Source organism: Corythoichthys intestinalis, chromosome 7 (assembly GCF_030265065.1).
Source record: "Corythoichthys intestinalis isolate RoL2023-P3 chromosome 7, ASM3026506v1, whole genome shotgun sequence".
Lineage (NCBI taxonomy): Eukaryota > Metazoa > Chordata > Actinopteri > Syngnathiformes > Syngnathidae > Corythoichthys > Corythoichthys intestinalis.
This window is the reverse complement of record NC_080401.1, coordinates 4,334,675-4,351,261: the sequence shown is the minus strand read 5'-3', so window position 1 is coordinate 4,351,261 and position 16,587 is coordinate 4,334,675. Positions and strand designations below refer to the sequence as shown.

The 16,587-nt window shown below is 42.8% G+C and overlaps 1 long non-coding RNA gene and 9 other non-coding genes across 10 annotated transcripts; 3 read left to right on the top strand and 7 right to left on the bottom strand.

The window, feature by feature from the left end:
- Positions 1-1,110: 1,110 nt before the first annotated feature.
- On the bottom strand, positions 1,111-1,192 carry trnas-gcu (transfer RNA serine (anticodon GCU)). Its single transcript has one exon. It is a non-coding gene; the product is annotated as a tRNA-Ser (tRNA).
- Positions 1,193-4,373: 3,181 nt separating this feature from the next.
- Positions 4,374-4,455, bottom strand: trnas-gcu (transfer RNA serine (anticodon GCU)). Its single transcript has one exon. It is a non-coding gene; the product is annotated as a tRNA-Ser (tRNA).
- Positions 4,456-5,885: 1,430 nt separating this feature from the next.
- Positions 5,886-5,967, bottom strand: trnas-gcu (transfer RNA serine (anticodon GCU)). Its single transcript has one exon. It is a non-coding gene; the product is annotated as a tRNA-Ser (tRNA).
- Positions 5,968-7,398: 1,431 nt separating this feature from the next.
- Positions 7,399-7,480, bottom strand: trnas-gcu (transfer RNA serine (anticodon GCU)). The gene has a single exon. It is a non-coding gene; the product is annotated as a tRNA-Ser (tRNA).
- A 103-nt stretch (positions 7,481-7,583) lies between these two features.
- On the top strand, positions 7,584-7,656 carry trnaa-agc (transfer RNA alanine (anticodon AGC)). Its single transcript has one exon. It is a non-coding gene; the product is annotated as a tRNA-Ala (tRNA).
- Positions 7,657-8,911: 1,255 nt separating this feature from the next.
- Positions 8,912-8,993, bottom strand: trnas-gcu (transfer RNA serine (anticodon GCU)). Its single transcript has one exon. It is a non-coding gene; the product is annotated as a tRNA-Ser (tRNA).
- A 103-nt stretch (positions 8,994-9,096) lies between these two features.
- On the top strand, positions 9,097-9,169 carry trnaa-agc (transfer RNA alanine (anticodon AGC)). The gene has a single exon. It is a non-coding gene; the product is annotated as a tRNA-Ala (tRNA).
- Positions 9,170-10,534: 1,365 nt separating this feature from the next.
- Positions 10,535-14,382, bottom strand: LOC130919168 (uncharacterized). Its single transcript, XR_009063896.1, has 5 exons — positions 14,122-14,382; positions 13,424-13,570; positions 11,969-12,070; positions 11,737-11,853; positions 10,535-11,599 (listed from the first exon to the last, which is right to left on the bottom strand). It is a non-coding gene; the product is annotated as an uncharacterized LOC130919168 (long non-coding RNA).
- Positions 14,383-15,830: 1,448 nt separating this feature from the next.
- Positions 15,831-15,912, bottom strand: trnas-gcu (transfer RNA serine (anticodon GCU)). The gene has a single exon. It is a non-coding gene; the product is annotated as a tRNA-Ser (tRNA).
- A 103-nt stretch (positions 15,913-16,015) lies between these two features.
- trnaa-agc (transfer RNA alanine (anticodon AGC)) lies at positions 16,016-16,088 on the top strand. The gene has a single exon. It is a non-coding gene; the product is annotated as a tRNA-Ala (tRNA).
- The last annotated feature ends 499 nt before the right edge of the window (positions 16,089-16,587 follow it).

Here is a 16,587-nt window from a genome sequence, read left to right as displayed (position 1 = left end):
ACAAAAGACACTTCTTTGAGAACAATTTTGTCCAAATTTAGGAAGCGACCATTCACCTAACAGCCCAAAGATAACTAATCAACACATTTCAGAATCAGATAAAGAAGGGCTCCAAAATAAAAATTTGAATTACAAACCAGCCCAGAGATGAAGGAACAATGACCAATTGCCCCGCGTCTAACTTTCTACTTCACGGTGGCCAGCATGACTGAAAGAGACGAGTCACATTCCACCTTCTTCCGATAAACACTTTGACCTATTACTGTGGTTTCGCAAGCCCGAGAAAAACTGGGGATGCATGGTGCAGATGAACGAAGCGGAAATTGGAGCAACCGCACTTGTTTCAGTTTGGCCCTGCACCTGTGGAACTGGTCCCAAGCCAGATACAACACCAAGTACCAAATGCAAGAACACAATGACTGATAACTAATCAACAAGTTTCAGTATCAGATAAAGAAAGGCTCCAAAATTAAAGTTCGAATTTCAAAGGAACCCAGAGATGAAGGAACAAAGACCAATTGCCTGGTTTCTAACTTTCTCCTTCGAGGTGGCCAGCATCATGGAAAGAGACGTGCCACATTCCACATTCTTCCAATAAACACTTTGACCTATTACTGTGGTTTCGCAAGCCCGAGAAAAACTGGGGATGCATGGTGCAGATGAAAGAAGCGGAAATTGGAGCCCCTGCAATGTTTCAGTTTGGCCCTGCACCTGTGGAACTGGTCCCAAGCCAGATACAACACCAAGTACCAAATGCAAGAACACGATGACTGATAACTAATCAACAAGTTTCAGAATCAGATAAAGTCTCCAAAATTAAAGTCTGAATTTCATAGGAACCCAGAGATGAAGGAACAAAGACCAATTGCCTGGTGTCTAACTTTCTCCTTCGAGGTGGCCAGCATCACTGAAAGAGACGAGCCAGATTCCACATTCTTCCAGTGAAGACTTTGACCCATTACTGTGTTTTCGCAAGCCTGAGAAGAACTGGAGATGCATGGTGCAGATGTACAAAGCAGAAATTGGAACACTTGCAATTGTTTCAGTGTGGTCTGCCCCAGTAGAATTGGTCTCAAGCCAGATACACCACCAAGTAGCAAATTCAGAACACGATGAGGATGGGATTCGAACCCATGCGTGTAGAACACAATGGATTAGCAGTCCATCACCTTAACCACTCGGTCAACTCATCACTGTCTTAGCAATAGATCTCAGGGCAACGGGAGTGACCTACGCCAACTGTATCCGTATGTTTCAATGACAATAGTATCGTTGCCCAGGTTCTTCATGTTGAAGGGGAATTAGCTCAAGTGGTAGAGCGCTCGCTTAGCGTGCGAGAGGTAGGGGGATCGATGCCCTCATTCTCCAGTTGTCAATGGGATGGCAGTCTTTTATGGTCTCAAAAACCATGGATGAAACCTCAAGCCAGATAGTCTTTTCAAGCTCGTCAATAGGCTCAGATCTGGTTTGTATTTCAAAAACAAAGACACTTCTTCTGTTTTGCATCTCGAAACAAAAGACACTTCTTTGAGAACAATTTTGTCCAAATTTAGGAAGCGACCATTCACCTAACAGCCCAAAGATAACTAATCAACACATTTCAGAATCAGATAAAGAAGGGCTCCAAAATAAAAATTTGAATTACAAACCAGCCCAGAGATGAAGGAACAATGACCAATTGCCCCGTGTCTAACTTTCTACTTCACGGTGGCCAGCATGACTGAAAGAGACGAGTCACATTCCACCTTCTTCCGATAAACACTTTGACCTATTACTGTGGTTTCGCAAGCCCGAGAAAAACTGGGGATGCATGGTGCAGATGAACGAAGCGGAAATTGGAGCAACCGCACTTGTTTCAGTTTGGCCCTGCACCTGTGGAACTGGTCCCAAGCCAGATACAACACCAAGTACCAAATGCAAGAACACAATGACTGATAACTGATCAACAAGTTTCAGTATCAGATAAAGAAAGGCTCCAAAATTAAAGTTCGAATTTCAAAGGAACCCAGAGATGAAGGAACAAAGACCAATTGCCTGGTTTCTAACTTTCTCCTTCGAGGTGGCCAGCATCATGGAAAGAGACGTGCCACATTCCACATTCTTCCAATAAACACTTTGACCTATTACTGTGGTTTCGCAAGCCCGAGAAAAACTGGGGATGCATGGTGCAGATGAAAGAAGCGGAAATTGGAGCCCCTGCAATGTTTCAGTTTGACCCTGCACCTGTGGAACTGGTCCCAAGCCAGATACAACACCAAGTACCAAATGCAAGAACACGATGACTGATAACTAATCAACAAGTTTCAGAATCAGATAAAGAAAGTCTCAAAAATTAAAGTTCGAATTTCAAAGGAACCCAGAGATGAAGGAACAAAGACCAATTGCCTGGTTTCTAACTTTCTCCTTCGAGGTGGCCAGCATCATGGAAAGAGACGAGCCACATTCCACATTCTTCCAATAAACACTTTGACCTATTACTGTGGTTTCGCAAGCCCGAGAAAAACTGGGGATGCATGGTGCAGATGAACGAAGCGGAAATTGGAGCACCTGCAATTGTTTCAGTTTGGCCCTGCACCAGTGGAACTGGTCCCAAGCCAGATACACCACCAAGTACCAAATGCAAGAACACGATGACTGATAACTAATCAACAAGTTTCAGAATCAGATAAAGAAAGGCTCCAAAATTAAAGTTTGAATTTCGAAGGAACCCAGAGATGAAGGAACAAAGACCAATTGCCTCGTGTCTAACTTTCTCCTTCGAGGTGGCCAGCATCACAGAAAGAGACGAGTCACATTGCACCTTCTTCCAATAAACACTTTGACCTATTACTGTGGTTTCGCAAGCCCGAGAAAAACTGGGGATGCATGGTGCAGATGAACGAAGCGGAAATTGGAGCCCCTGCAATTGTTTCAGTTTGGCCCTGCACCTGTGGAACTGGTCCCAAGCCAGATACAACACCAAGTACCAAATGCAAGAACACGATGACTGATAACTAATCACCAAGTTTCAGAATCAGATAAAGTCTCCAAAATTAGTTTGAATTTCATAGGAACCCAGAGATGAAGGAACAAAGACCAATTGCCTGGTTTCTAACTTTCTCCTTCGAGGTGGCCAGCATCATGGAAAGAGACGTGCCACATTCCACATTCTTCCAATAAACACTTTGACCTATTACTGTGGTTTCGCAAGCCCGAGAAAAACTGGGGATGCATGGTGCAGATGAAAGAAGCGGAAATTGGAGCCCCTGCAATGTTTCAGTTTGGCCCTGCACCTGTGGAACTGGTCCCAAGCCAGATACAACACCAAGTACCAAATGCAAGAACACGATGACTGATAACTAATCAACAAGTTTCAGAATCAGATAAAGAAAGTCTCCAAAATTAAAGTTCGAATTTCAAAGGAACCCAGAGATGAAGGAACAAAGACCAATTGCCTGGTTTCTAACTTTCTCCTTCGAGGTGGCCAGCATCATGGAAAGAGACGAGCCACATTCCACATTCTTCCAATAAACACTTTGACCTATTACTGTGGTTTCGCAAGCCCGAGAAAAACTGGGGATGCATGGTGCAGATGAACGAAGCGGAAATTGGAGCACCTGCAATTGTTTCAGTTTGGCCCTGCACCAGTGGAACTGGTCCCAAGCCAGATACACCACCAAGTACCAAATGCAAGAACACGATGACTGATAACTAATCAACAAGTTTCAGAATCAGATAAAGAAAGGCTCCAAAATTAAAGTTTGAATTTCGAAGGAACCCAGAGATGAAGGAACAAAGACCAATTGCCTCGTGTCTAACTTTCTCCTTCGAGGTGGCCAGCATCACAAAAAGAGACGAGTCACATTGCACCTTCTTCCAATAAACACTTTGACCTATTACTGTGGTTTCGCAAGCCCGAGAAAAACTGGGGATGCATGGTGCAGATGAACGAAGCGGAAATTGGAGCCCCTGCAATTGTTTCAGTTTGGCCCTGCACCTGTGGAACTGGTCCCAAGCCAGATACAACACCAAGTACCAAATGCAAGAACACGATGACTGATAACTAATCACCAAGTTTCAGAATCAGATAAAGTCTCCAAAATTAGTTTGAATTTCATAGGAACCCAGAGATGAAGGAACAAAGACCAATTGCCTGGTGTCTAACTTTCTCCTTCGAGGTGGCCAGCATCACTGAAAGAGACGAGCCAGATTCCACATTCTTCCAGTGAAGACTTTGACCCATTACTGTGTTTTCGCAAGCCTGAGAAGAACTGGAGATGCATGGTGCAGATGTACAAAGCAGAAATTGGAACACTTGCAATTGTTTCAGTGTGGTCTGCCCCAGTAGAATTGGTCTCAAGCCAGATACACCACCAAGTAGCAAATTCAGAACACGATGAGGATGGGATTCGAACCCATGCGTGTAGAACACAATGGATTAGCAGTCCATCACCTTAACCACTCGGTCAACTCATCACTGTCTTAGCAATAGATCTCAGGGCAACGGGAGTGACCTACGCCAACTGTATCCGTATGTTTCAATGACAATAGTATCGTTGCCCAGGTTCTTCATGTTGAAGGGGAATTAGCTCAAGTGGTAGAGCGCTCGCTTAGCGTGCGAGAGGTAGGGGGATCGATGCCCTCATTCTCCAGTTGTCAATGGGATGGCAGTCTTTTATGGTCTCAAAAACCATGGATGAAACCTCAAGCCAGATAGTCTTTTCAAGCTCGTCAATAGGCTCAGATCTGGTTTGTATTTCAAAAACAAAGACACTTCTTCTGTTTTGCATCTCGAAACAAAAGACACTTCTTTGAGAACAATTTTGTCCAAATTTAGGAAGCGACCATTCACCTAACAGCCCAAAGATAACTAATCAACACATTTCAGAATCAGATAAAGAAGGGCTCCAAAATAAAAATTTGAATTACAAACCAGCCCAGAGATGAAGGAACAATGACCAATTGCCCCGTGTCTAACTTTCTACTTCACGGTGGCCAGCATGACTGAAAGAGACGAGTCACATTCCACCTTCTTCCGATAAACACTTTGACCTATTACTGTGGTTTCGCAAGCCCGAGAAAAACTGGGGATGCATGGTGCAGATGAACGAAGCGGAAATTGGAGCAACCGCACTTGTTTCAGTTTGGCCCTGCACCTGTGGAACTGGTCCCAAGCCAGATACAACACCAAGTACCAAATGCAAGAACACAATGACTGATAACTAATCAACAAGTTTCAGTATCAGATAAAGAAAGGCTCCAAAATTAAAGTTCGAATTTCAAAGGAACCCAGAGATGAAGGAACAAAGACCAATTGCCTGGTTTCTAACTTTCTCCTTCGAGGTGGCCAGCATCATGGAAAGAGACGTGCCACATTCCACATTCTTCCAATAAACACTTTGACCTATTACTGTGGTTTCGCAAGCCCGAGAAAAACTGGGGATGCATGGTGCAGATGAAAGAAGCGGAAATTGGAGCCCCTGCAATGTTTCAGTTTGGCCCTGCACCTGTGGAACTGGTCCCAAGCCAGATACAACACCAAGTACCAAATGCAAGAACACGATGACTGATAACTAATCAACAAGTTTCAGAATCAGATAAAGTCTCCAAAATTAAAGTTTGAATTTCATAGGAACCCAGAGATGAAGGAACAAAGACCAATTGCCTGGTGTCTAACTTTCTCCTTCGAGGTGGCCAGCATCACTGAAAGAGACGAGCCAGATTCCACATTCTTCCAGTGAAGACTTTGACCCATTACTGTGTTTTCGCAAGCCTGAGAAGAACTGGAGATGCATGGTGCAGATGTACAAAGCAGAAATTGGAACACTTGCAATTGTTTCAGTGTGGTCTGCCCCAGTAGAATTGGTCTCAAGCCAGATACACCACCAAGTAGCAAATTCAGAACACGATGAGGATGGGATTCGAACCCATGCGTGTAGAACACAATGGATTAGCAGTCCATCACCTTAACCACTCGGTCAACTCATCACTGTCTTAGCAATAGATCTCAGGGCAACGGGAGTGACCTACGCCAACTGTATCCGTATGTTTCAATGACAATAGTATCGTTGCCCAGGTTCTTCATGTTGAAGGGGAATTAGCTCAAGTGGTAGAGCGCTCGCTTAGCGTGCGAGAGGTAGGGGGATCGATGCCCTCATTCTCCAGTTGTCAATGGGATGGCAGTCTTTTATGGTCTCAAAAACCATGGATGAAACCTCAAGCCAGATAGTCTTTTCAAGCTCGTCAATAGGCTCAGATCTGGTTTGTATTTCAAAAACAAAGACACTTCTTCTGTTTTGCATCTCGAAACAAAAGACACTTCTTTGAGAACAATTTTGTCCAAATTTAGGAAGCGACCATTCACCTAACAGCCCAAAGATAACTAATCAACACATTTCAGAATCAGATAAAGAAGGGCTCCAAAATAAAAATTTGAATTACAAACCAGCCCAGAGATGAAGGAACAATGACCAATTGCCCCGTGTCTAACTTTCTACTTCACGGTGGCCAGCATGACTGAAAGAGACGAGTCACATTCCACCTTCTTCCGATAAACACTTTGACCTATTACTGTGGTTTCGCAAGCCCGAGAAAAACTGGGGATGCATGGTGCAGATGAACGAAGCGGAAATTGGAGCAACCGCACTTGTTTCAGTTTGGCCCTGCACCTGTGGAACTGGTCCCTAGCCAGATACAACACCAAGTACCAAATGCAAGAACACGATGACTGATAACTAATCAACAAGTTTCAGAATCAGATAAAGAAAGGCTCCAAAATTAAAGTTCGAATTTCAAAGGAACCCAGAGATGAAGGAACAAAGACCAATTGCCTGGTTTCTAACTTTCTCCTTCGAGGTGGCCAGCATCATGGAAAGAGACGAGCCACATTCCACATTCTTCCAATAAACACTTTGACCTATTACTGTGGTTTCGCAAGCCCGAGAAAAACTGGGGATGCATGGTGCAGATGAACGAAGCGGAAATTGGAGCACCTGCAATTGTTTCAGTTTGGCCCTGCACCAGTGGAACTGGTCCCAAGCGAGATACACCACCAAGTACCAAATGCAAGAACACGATGACTGATAACTAATCAACAAGTTTCAGAATCAGATAAAGTCTCCAAAATTACAGTTTGAATTTCATAGGAACCCAGAGATGAAGGAACAAAGACCAATTGCCTGGTGTCTAACTTTCTCCTTCGAGGTGGCCAGCATCACTGAAAGAGACGAGCCAGATTCCACGTTCTTCCAGTGAAGACTTTGACCCATGACTGTGTTTTCGCAAGCCTGAGAAGAACTGGAGATGCATGGTGCAGATGTACAAAGCAGAAATTGGAACACTTGCAATTGTTTCAGTGTGGTCTGCCCCAGTAGAATTGGTCTCAAGCCATATACACCACCAAGAAGCAAATTCAGAACACGATGAGGATGGGATTCGAACCCATGCGTGTAGAACACAATGGATTAGCAGTCCATCACCTTAACCACTCGGTCACCTAATCACTGTCTTAGCAATAGATCTCAGGGCAACGGGAGTGACCTACGCCAACTGTATCCGTATGTTTCACTGACAATAGTATCGTTGCCCAGGTTCTTCATGTTGAAGGGGAATTAGCTCAATTGGTAGAGCGCTCGCTTAGCGTGCGAGAGGTAGGGGGATCGATGCCCTCATTCTCCAGTTGTCAATGGGATGGCAGTCTTTTATGGTCTCAAAAACCATGGATGAAACCTCAAGCCAGATAGTCTTTTCAAGCTCGTCAATAGGCTCAGATCTGGTTTGTATTTCAAAAACAAAGACACTTCTTCTGTTTTGCATCTCGAAACAAAAGACACTTCTTTGAGAACAATTTTGTCCAAATTTAGGAAGCGACCATTCACCTAACAGCCCAAAGATAACTAATCAACACATTTCAGAATCAGATAAAGAAGGGCTCCAAAATAAAAATTTGAATTACAAACCAGCCCAGAGATGAAGGAACAATGACCAATTGCCCCGTGTCTAACTTTCTACTTCACGGTGGCCAGCATGACTGAAAGAGACGAGTCACATTCCACCTTCTTCCGATAAACACTTTGACCTATTACTGTGGTTTCGCAAGCCCGAGAAAAACTGGGGATGCATGGTGCAGATGAACGAAGCGGAAATTGGAGCAACCGCACTTGTTTCAGTTTGGCCCTGCACCTGTGGAACTGGTCCCAAGCCAGATACAACACCAAGTACCAAATGCAAGAACACAATGACTGATAACTAATCAACAAGTTTCAGTATCAGATAAAGAAAGGCTCCAAAATTAAAGTTCGAATTTCAAAGGAACCCAGAGATGAAGGAACAAAGACCAATTGCCTGGTTTCTAACTTTCTCCTTCGAGGTGGCCAGCATCATGGAAAGAGACGAGCCACATTCCACATTCTTCCAATAAACACTTTGACCTATTACTGTGGTTTCGCAAGCCCGAGAAAAACTGGGGATGCATGGTGCAGATGAACGAAGCGGAAATTGGAGCACCTGCAATTGTTTCAGTTTGGCCCTGCACCAGTGGAACTGGTCCCAAGCGAGATACACCACCAAGTACCAAATGCAAGAACACGATGACTGATAACTAATCAACAAGTTTCAGAATCAGATAAAGTCTCCAAAATTACAGTTTGAATTTCATAGGAACCCAGAGATGAAGGAACAAAGACCAATTGCCTGGTGTCTAACTTTCTCCTTCGAGGTGGCCAGCATCACTGAAAGAGACGAGCCAGATTCCACGTTCTTCCAGTGAAGACTTTGACCCATGACTGTGTTTTCGCAAGCCTGAGAAGAACTGGAGATGCATGGTGCAGATGTACAAAGCAGAAATTGGAACACTTGCAATTGTTTCAGTGTGGTCTGCCCCAGTAGAATTGGTCTCAAGCCATATACACCACCAAGAAGCAAATTCAGAACACGATGAGGATGGGATTCGAACCCATGCGTGTAGAACACAATGGATTAGCAGTCCATCACCTTAACCACTCGGTCACCTAATCACTGTCTTAGCAATAGATCTCAGGGCAACGGGAGTGACCTACGCCAACTGTATCCGTATGTTTCACTGACAATAGTATCGTTGCCCAGGTTCTTCATGTTGAAGGGGAATTAGCTCAATTGGTAGAGCGCTCGCTTAGCGTGCGAGAGGTAGGGGGATCGATGCCCTCATTCTCCAGTTGTCAATGGGATTGCAGTCTTTTATGGTCTCAAAAACCATGGATGAAACCTCAAGCCAGATAGTCTTTTCAAGCTCGTCAATAGGCTCAGATCTGGTTTGTATTTCAAAAACAAAGACACTTCTTCTGTTTTGCATCTCGAAACAAAAGACACTTCTTTGAGAACAATTTTGTCCAAATTTAGGAAGCGACCATTCCCCTAACAGCCCAAAGATAACTAATCAACACATTTCAGAATCAGATAAAGAAGGGCTCCAAAATAAAAATTTGAATTACAAACCAGCCCAGAGATGAAGGAACAATGACCAATTGCCCCGTGTCTAACTTTCTACTTCACGGTGGCCAGCATGACTGAAAGAGACGAGTCACATTCCACCTTCTTCCGATAAACACTTTGACCTATTACTGTGGTTTCGCAAGCCCGAGAAAAACTGGGGATGCATGGTGCAGATGAACGAAGCGGAAATTGGAGCAACCGCACTTGTTTCAGTTTGGCCCTGCACCTGTGGAACTGGTCCCAAGCCAGATACAACACCAAGTACCAAATGCAAGAACACAATGACTGATAACTACTCAACAAGTTTCAGTATCAGATAAAGAAAGGCTCCAAAATTAAAGTTCGAATTTCAAAGGAACCCAGAGATGAAGGAACAAAGACCAATTGCCTGGTTTCTAACTTTCTCCTTCGAGGTGGCCAGCATCATGGAAAGAGACGTGCCACATTCCACATTCTTCCAATAAACACTTTGACCTATTACTGTGGTTTCGCAAGCCCGAGAAAAACTGGGGATGCATGGTGCAGATGAAAGAAGCGGAAATTGGAGCCCCTGCAATGTTTCAGTTTGGCCCTGCACCTGTGGAACTGGTCCCAAGCCAGATACAACACCAAGTACCAAATGCAAGAACACGATGACTGATAACTAATCAACAAGTTTCAGAATCAGATAAAGTCTCCAAAATTAAAGTTTGAATTTCATAGGAACCCAGAGATGAAGGAACAAAGACCAATTGCCTGGTGTCTAACTTTCTCCTTCGAGGTGGCCAGCATCACTGAAAGAGACGAGCCAGATTCCACATTCTTCCAGTGAAGACTTTGACCCATTACTGTGTTTTCGCAAGCCTGAGAAGAACTGGAGATGCATGGTGCAGATGTACAAAGCAGAAATTGGAACACTTGCAATTGTTTCAGTGTGGTCTGCCCCAGTAGAATTGGTCTCAAGCCAGATACACCACCAAGTAGCAAATTCAGAACACGATGAGGATGGGATTCGAACCCATGCGTGTAGAACACAATGGATTAGCAGTCCATCACCTTAACCACTCGGTCAAAAAAGGGGCATAGTGGACTGCCTGCGAGGGGGAAGGAGGGGGAAAAGAGGGGGAAGAGGGAAAAAGAAAAGGAGAAAAAAAAGAGGAAATTCTGCACTATTTGCATTTTTTCTTGCTTTATCATCTCAACAATGTTTATAGTCAATTCATCACTAGGTGTTTTGGCACTTTAACAGTCATGTTTCTTTTGGGATTTGAACTCACAACCAACTGATCCAGTGCGGCACATTAGACCTACCAGTGCTTGTACGACCAAAACAATGTGTGTGTACATATACGTAAATGTAGATGGCCCTTACATAATATATCCTCTCATCTTTTCAAAAAGTTTAATTATCTGCAAGATTATTTTATGTTTGAATGATTATTAGGTATGTCTTCTCAATGAAAATAAATTCAGAATAAAACAAATTACCAAGGAGAAAACAGTTAATAATAACATGACCACATAGTAAGGACAGCAATTCTTTTTATTTTTTGCATGAATATTCATAATATATATTATATTATATTATAGTATTAAAAAATAAAATATAAAAGATACCGAAGTGCAAATGAATGTGTGCAAACAGGATGTGACAAATAAAGTTACGAATATTGGTGACACCTACTACTGCAAATTCCTCCTCCAGTCATCCATATAAATAAAAGAGAGCAAAGTACAAATGAATGTGTGCAAAAAGGATGTGACGAACAAAGTCACAAATATTGGTGAAGAGCTTGCTGTACTGGAGGAGCATTGTTAAATAGAGGAGGATGCTGCGCTGGAGGAGCATGTGTAAATGGAGGATAATGGGCAAACTGAGAGTGCAGAAATAGATGATAAAATGAAGGATACTGGGACGGAGGAGATGGCCCGTACTGTGGAGGGTACAACACACAGGTTCCTTCTAGGATGCCAGAGTGCGCTGGCGGAGGAAAGCTTCTCCTTCATGGTTTTCAGGCTCTTCAAAAGTCATGACTTAATGTGCGTGTTGCACAGGGGCAGCCGGGAGTGTGTTCACTGGAGGAGAGGCTCTTTGGCCAGGTGCAGCTGTTTGGGAAGTACATTGCCTTGCAGCAGCATGTCCCTGTCCTTCCTCTTATCCCTCCTAAGCAGCCTACAGGACAAACATACATGCATAATATCATACAAAGTTGTTTATATTAAGTTATTCTACATTTTCCTTGCATGTGTTTTTTTTAGGTTAAATCATTATAAATTGTCATGACTGCTTGCAAATGAAATAACACATACCATTAAGAGACAGCCTGTTGTGTGCTTGCTCAAACTCTTCGACAAGTGTGAGGCAAACACTCACTGACTCTGTTGACTTCAGGGTCTTAGGCTGCTTGGCCGTGAGTCATGTAGAGTCTGTAAGAGACAAAGATAACATAATTTGAATTGAACACTTTTCACGGAGACATACACTCCCTCTTATTCAATGATTTGTATTGAATAAAGATGATAGCAAATTGTGGTCAAGCACCTTTCTGCCACCTGCAATCCAGGAGCAGAGCCACTCAGCTACCTGGATGCTCTCCATGGTCCTGCTGAAACCCATGCCTTTGTTCTAGCCTTCTGGGGGTATCTAATGAGTGAAAGAGACATCGAAATGTTTTATTTGGTTTTCCGGACCAGGACCCTGGCCTGTACTATAAAAGAAGTAAAAGGAATCACTATTCAATATATCTTTATGCAACCAATGAGCAGGAGGTGATGAATACTGCATTGAAGCGTAAAAGTAAGCTGTCCACCGACTGTCATGGTATTGACATGTTTCTTGTCAAAAAAGTTATACATAGCATAGCAACGCCCTTCACCTATATTTGTAATTTATCGTTTCGATCGGGTTGTTCCCAAACCAAATGAAAATTGCTAAAGTAATTCCAATACACAAAAATGACAGTAAACACAAATGACAGACCGATATCACTATTACCACAATTTTCTAAAATCTTGAAAAAACTATTTACCTAATAAACGCACTAATAAACGAAGTGATGTCATATCTTGATGATAGTGCACTCCACACTTTGTACTGTTCCTTAGTGCTCCCATATTTCACCTATTGTATTGAAGTGTGGGGAAACCGTTATAAATCCACCATCAACTCATTAGTCATACTGCAGAAACAAGCAGCACGAATTATACATAAGGTCGGATTCTTGATCACACTCATCATTTGTTTGCTCATTCTAAAACTATAAAAAAAAAATCAAAAAAAAAATCAAAGATCTTGTCAACTATCATACAGCTATAATGTTATTTAAAGCATATAATAAATTACTGCCATATAATATACAAAACCTTTTTCAGGTTCGTGAGAGTGTGTATAGTTTGCGAGGCTCTGGAGATTTTATGTCACCGAGATTTTGAACTACTCACAAACGTTTTTGTGTGTCTGTATGTGGAGTGAAACTTTGGAACAATTTAGACAATCAATTCAAGCATTGTCAAAATTGTTGTATAAAAATATGGTCTGGCAGTAGTATCCCACAAAGTAAAGATGTTGGACAATGTGATCGGGGTGGGATAAAATAAGTTGTTTCTTCTTCCCACTCCCTTTCGAGTACAAATAATTTGTTAAATTATAAAGTATTTCTGTTTCCTGTGCATGCTCAAAATAAAAAAGCATCATTTCATCATCATTTGTCCCATGGAATGTACATATAATTATGGCAGGGTGGCAACCCTGGTCCTCGAGAGCCGCAATCCAGCTTGTTTTCCATGTCTCCCTCCTCCAACACACCTGAACCAAATTATCAGGATTGTTATCAGGCAACTGCAGAGCTTGCAGATGAGCTGATCATTTAATTCAGGTGTGTTAAAGGAGGGAGACATGGGAAACAAGCTGGATTGCGGCTCTCGAGGACCAGGGTTGGCCACCCCTGAATTATGGTGTACAAACTAGTGACTATTTTGTACCTTGAAGCAAATGTACCTGGAACAAAAGTGCGCTGGTGTCGGTGAAAGCCGTTTTCCATTTCTTGGACCCTGGCTGTTTACCAATTGAAAAATGGAATTGGCCCCGGGCATATTTGAAGCAGATGTCCTTCCAGTAGCTACTCGGCTTCCATGTTTTTGTCATCTGTAAAAATTAAATAAAGAGCAGGACAGGTTCATGTAAAATTTTACATTCCAATATTAAAAATAATTTTAAGAAGTGCCTTTTTTTAACCACATGCTTAGACTTTATGGACACCCAAAGTTGACTTTTTAATTATAGTACTATGTATACAATGAACTCTAAAGTGTTTATGTATCATTTATTTAAAAATTGTGATATAGAAGATGAATGAATTAATATACAAGACCCCTTAAAGAACTTGGAGAAAAACACATACGAGTCTAGAGATTATATTCTTTAAGACGTGTCTCTTTTTACCGTATGCTTAGACGATACTATATAATGTGTTAATGCATTATTTTTTTAAATTGTGAGATTCAATATTAATGAATGAATATACGAGACCTCTTTGAAGAACTTGGAGAAAACATACGAGACTAGAGAATGTTTTTAGCGATCTGATTGTTTCGATCGTCCATACACGACAACAGGGCGGAAAACTAAATAGTCATTGTTTTATCTCGCGGTTTTCCATTCGTCTTGCATGTTTTGTTGCCTTTATTTTCACTTACCTTTCTCCGATTGTTTCTTCATTGCGGCGGAAAACATGGCTGACACGCGAAGCCTCCTCCTCCACGTCACTGTGCGCCGGCTTGCTACATCCGGGTCTTTTTCTTCATCCGGGTCTTTTTCGTTCGGAAGTGTTCGGACCTTCGTTCGGAAGTGTTCGGACCTACGTTCGGACCTTTTGTTATGTCGCCGTTCGGACCTTTTGTTATTTGTTCGGACCTGTTCGGAAATGTTAGGACCTTAAAGCAGCCCAACTGCTAGCGGGTGCGGCCAACTCATCACTGTCTTAGCAATAGATCTCAGGGCAACGGGAGTGACCTACGCCAACTGTATCCGTATGTTTCAATGACAATAGTATCGTTGCCCAGGTTCTTCATGTTGAAGGGGAATTAGCTCAAGTGGTAGAGCGCTCGCTTAGCGTGCGAGAGGTAGGGGGATCGATGCCCTCATTCTCCAGTTGTCAATGGGATGGCAGTCGTTTATGGTCTCAAAAACCATGGATGAAACCTCAAGCCAGATAGTCTTTTCAAGCTCGTCAATAGGCTCAGATCTGGTTTGTATTTCAAAAACAAAGACACTTCTTCTGTTTTGCATCTCGAAACAAAAGACACTTCTTTGAGAACAATTTTGTCCAAATTTAGGAAGCGACCATTCACCTAACAGCCCAAAGATAACTAATCAACACATTTCAGAATCAGATAAAGAAGGGCTCCAAAATAAAAATTTGAATTACAAACCAGCCCAGAGATGAAGGAACAATGACCAATTGCCCCGTGTCTAACTTTCTACTTCACGGTGGCCAGCATGACTGAAAGAGACGAGTCACATTCCACCTTCTTCCGATAAACACTTTGACCTATTACTGTGGTTTCGCAAGCCCGAGAAAAACTGGGGATGCATGGTGCAGATGAACGAAGCGGAAATTGGAGCAACCGCACTTGTTTCAGTTTGGCCCTGCACCTGTGGAACTGGTCCCTAGCCAGATACAACACCAAGTACCAAATGCAAGAACACGATGACTGATAACTAATCAACAAGTTTCAGAATCAGATAAAGAAAGGCTCCAAAATTAAAGTTCGAATTTCAAAGGAACCCAGAGATGAAGGAACAAAGACCAATTGCCTGGTTTCTAACTTTCTCCTTCGAGGTGGCCAGCATCATGGAAAGAGACGAGCCACATTCCACATTCTTCCAATAAACACTTTGACCTATTACTGTGGTTTCGCAAGCCCGAGAAAAACTGGGGATGCATGGTGCAGATGAACGAAGCGGAAATTGGAGCACCTGCAATTGTTTCAGTTTGGCCCTGCACCAGTGGAACTGGTCCCAAGCGAGATACACCACCAAGTACCAAATGCAAGAACACGATGACTGATAACTAATCAACAAGTTTCAGAATCAGATAAAGTCTCCAAAATTACAGTTTGAATTTCATAGGAACCCAGAGATGAAGGAACAAAGACCAATTGCCTGGTGTCTAACTTTCTCCTTCGAGGTGGCCAGCATCACTGAAAGAGACGAGCCAGATTCCACGTTCTTCCAGTGAAGACTTTGACCCATGACTGTGTTTTCGCAAGCCTGAGAAGAACTGGAGATGCATGGTGCAGATGTACAAAGCAGAAATTGGAACACTTGCAATTGTTTCAGTGTGGTCTGCCCCAGTAGAATTGGTCTCAAGCCATATACACCACCAAGAAGCAAATTCAGAACACGATGAGGATGGGATTCGAACCCATGCGTGTAGAACACAATGGATTAGCAGTCCATCACCTTAACCACTCGGTCACCTAATCACTGTCTTAGCAATAGATCTCAGGGCAACGGGAGTGACCTACGCCAACTGTATCCGTATGTTTCACTGACAATAGTATCGTTGCCCAGGTTCTTCATGTTGAAGGGGAATTAGCTCAATTGGTAGAGCGCTCGCTTAGCGTGCGAGAGGTAGGGGGATCGATGCCCTCATTCTCCAGTTGTCAATGGGATGGCAGTCTTTTATGGTCTCAAAAACCATGGATGAAACCTCAAGCCAGATAGTCTTTTCAAGCTCGTCAATAGGCTCAGATCTGGTTTGTATTTCAAAAACAAAGACACTTCTTCTGTTTTGCATCTCGAAACAAAAGACACTTCTTTGAGAACAATTTTGTCCAAATTTAGGAAGCGACCATTCACCTAACAGCCCAAAGATAACTAATCAACACATTTCAGAATCAGATAAAGAAGGGCTCCAAAATAAAAATTTGAATTACAAACCAGCCCAGAGATGAAGGAACAATGACCAATTGCCCCGTGTCTAACTTTCTACTTCACGGTGGCCAGCATGACTGAAAGAGACGAGTCACATTCCACCTTCTTCCGATAAACACTTTGACCTATTACTGTGGTTTCGCAAGCCCGAGAAAAACTGGGGATGCATGGTGCAGATGAACGAAGCGGAAATTGGAGCAACCGCACTTGTTTCAGTTTGGCCC